The 2,807-nt window shown below is 45.6% G+C and overlaps 1 protein-coding gene across 4 annotated transcripts in view; it reads left to right on the forward strand.

Annotated features, from left to right (window-relative positions):
- gria1a (glutamate receptor, ionotropic, AMPA 1a) overlaps positions 1 to 2,807 on the forward strand; it is a 44,660-nt gene that overhangs the window by 28,335 nt on the left and 13,518 nt on the right. The window lies entirely within an intron of this gene.

A 2,807-nucleotide genomic window follows, 5' to 3' on the forward strand; every position in this document is an offset into this window, starting at 1 on the left:
GTAACATCATCCTCCTAAAGGTCACCAATTAAAAAACTCATTAAGTGTCTGAAATTAGAGACACTGAGGTCGATCTGTCCAGAGGGACGAGGAGAGAAGGACGAGTCAGTGTCCTCAGAGTAGACTGTGGACCAGGACCAGGACCAGGACCAGGACCAGGGTAGGTAGACTGTGGACCAGGACCAGGAGTGAACATTCACCTAATCTCCAGTCCCCCCCGCCGCCTCATTTTTTTTGACTTTTAAAGTTCAGTGAGTCCGTGAGTTTCCAGAGGTCCCACCTCTGACCGACTTCATCCCAGGACAGACCCACTCAGCCCAGTGTGAGGCAGGATTATGACTGTGGCCTTTAATCCTTTCCACCTACGTTGGTTCAGGAATCAGCCGAGAGAACAAACATTATTAGTTCTGTCAAACACCAAAACATCCGTGAAACCAAACTGTTCCAGTCAGAACCTCCACGCTGGGCAAACAGATAAGACTGGAGCCTGACGGAGGCGGGGCTAATCTGAAACCACTGACCGTGGTCGTGGTACCAGAGGTGACCTGTGGTCAGTGGTTAACTTAGTGACAGGGACCAGTTCTTTTTTGATTCGTGTTGTGAACTGATGATTGTGTTTTTCTCGTTGTAGTTAATGATTCGTTTTATGATCGTCCTCTTTTATTGTTTGCTCATCTTGTTTAAAGACCAGTAGGGGGCACTGATGCCTGACCTCAGGTAAATCAGTTCGGATCAGTACCAGGTCATTTTAATTTTAATTTTTTTGGGGGCAGAGACCTGGCTTGACTTTTTCTTCCATCAATTGTCATTATTATTTTAAATCTATGTATATTTAAGAGAGCAGCCAAAAAAAAACAAAAAAACCAACAGCCCAGACTGTGAGATGAAGGAGCAGCAGCTGAGTCTCAGTGTGTCGCTCACGTCTGCTCAGTGTCTTCAGGAGAACCACACAGACGGGGCTTCACCTGACTAAATTCTGCCCCGGAGGTAACCACGTCTCCTTGAAACATTTGGGTGACCGAGTTGCTCCACTTAGCACGACAGACAGCCACACAACAAGGTGCGTTTGATGGAGTCCTCCTCCTCCAGCGCCCCCTGCCTCTCTAACAGGGTGAGGATTATTCCATTCAACCCTTTGGTCCTGTTCTAAATGTCTCTGTTATGAACAAAACAAAATCCTGTTTCCTCCTGAAAAACCTCAGAGAAATAGAAATATTCTGAAGTTTGAATGCAGTACGTCTGGGCACGGTGGGAGAGTTTCCCATGATGCTTTGTGTTTTGTCAGAAACATTGAACCCTGGAGCTCTGTTCATTTTGTTCAACGGTTCCCAAAGTAGGGAGCTGGGCCTACGAGGGGACATGGCAAAGAAAATGAGTTTTAGGTTCAACATTTCTGTCAGGATTACAGAATTAAAAAAAAAAAAAAAAGTTCAGCCGAGTTTGGAAGCTCTATCTGAAAATGTGTGAAAATGTGGGAGGAAGAGGAGCTGCAGAAAAAGATGAGGCAGTAATGAGTACAGCCATGTAGTACATGATGGAGGAGCAGGTAGTACCATGCAGTACATGATGGAGGAGCAGGTAGTACCATGTAGTACATGAGAGAGGAGCAGGGAGTACCATGTAGTACATGATGGAGGAGCAGGTAGTACCATGTAGTACATGAGAGAGGAGCAGGGAGTACCATGTAGTACATGATGGAGGAGCAGGTAGTACCATGTAGTACATGATGGGGGAGCAGGTCAGATCCATGTTCCTGTCCCCCTAATCTACACAGACGATACTACAGTGTACACAGTACTGTGTACCATGTAGTACATGATGGAGAAGCAGGTAGTACCATGTAGTACATGATGGGGGAGCAGGTCAGATCCATGTTCCTGTCCCCCTAATCTACACAGACGATACTACAGTGTACACAGTACTGTGTACCATGTAGTACATGATGGAGGAGCAGGTAGTACCATGTAGTACATGATGGGGGAGCAGGTCAGATCCATGTTCCTGTACCCCTAATCTACACAGACGATACTACAGTGTACACAGTACTGCAGTACTGCCTCTGAGAGTAGAGTATTTTGTTCCTCACCCCTTCTTTATAAACAGTGAAGAGTCTGAGAGAAGTTTATAGGTTGATTTTGTTTCTTTAAGACCAGTAAAAGACAGAGAGGATCCATAAAACCAGACGACACAGTAACTCAGTGTAGTACTCTGTCTAGTACTTAGTGTAGTACTCAGTGTAGTAGTGTTTGGAGTTCTACACACACTCGTTTCCTCTGGGTCGTCAGAGGAAATAGACTGTGGTTCTACCAGGGTTCTACTAGAGAACACAGAGTATACAGTACTACAGAGTACTACAGAGTACTGTATACTCTGTGTTGGGTTCTACTAGAGAACACAGAGTATACAGTACTACAGAGTACTGCATGAGGAGAACCAACTTCACTGAATGTTACAGTGTATATTAGCTTTCAGTTTTCAGGATTCAGTTTGCAGTCGTCCATATATTCACAGAACAGGAAGTGGATGACAGGAAGTCAGGGTCAAACTGATCCAACGACAGTTGACATCATCCTGTTAGTAAGATTTGGTAACACTGGAGATATTTGTTTTAACAAGCAGCGCCGAGTGTGTGTGTGTGTGTGTGTGTGTGTGTTCCACACCAGCTGGTGACGTAACCATGGCGACGGTAGAACCCTGTTGGAACAGAGACGGTTCACTCCGGTTCACGGCGTCTCTAATGGTTTATTTATCTGGAAATGGCATGAAGGCAGGTTTGGATCATACATGCACCCCCCCTCCACCCTCCA

The sequence above is a fragment of the Cynoglossus semilaevis genome, chromosome 15 (assembly GCF_000523025.1).
Source record: "Cynoglossus semilaevis isolate Cse_v1.0 chromosome 15, Cse_v1.0, whole genome shotgun sequence".
Taxonomy (NCBI): Eukaryota; Metazoa; Chordata; class Actinopteri; order Pleuronectiformes; family Cynoglossidae; genus Cynoglossus; species Cynoglossus semilaevis.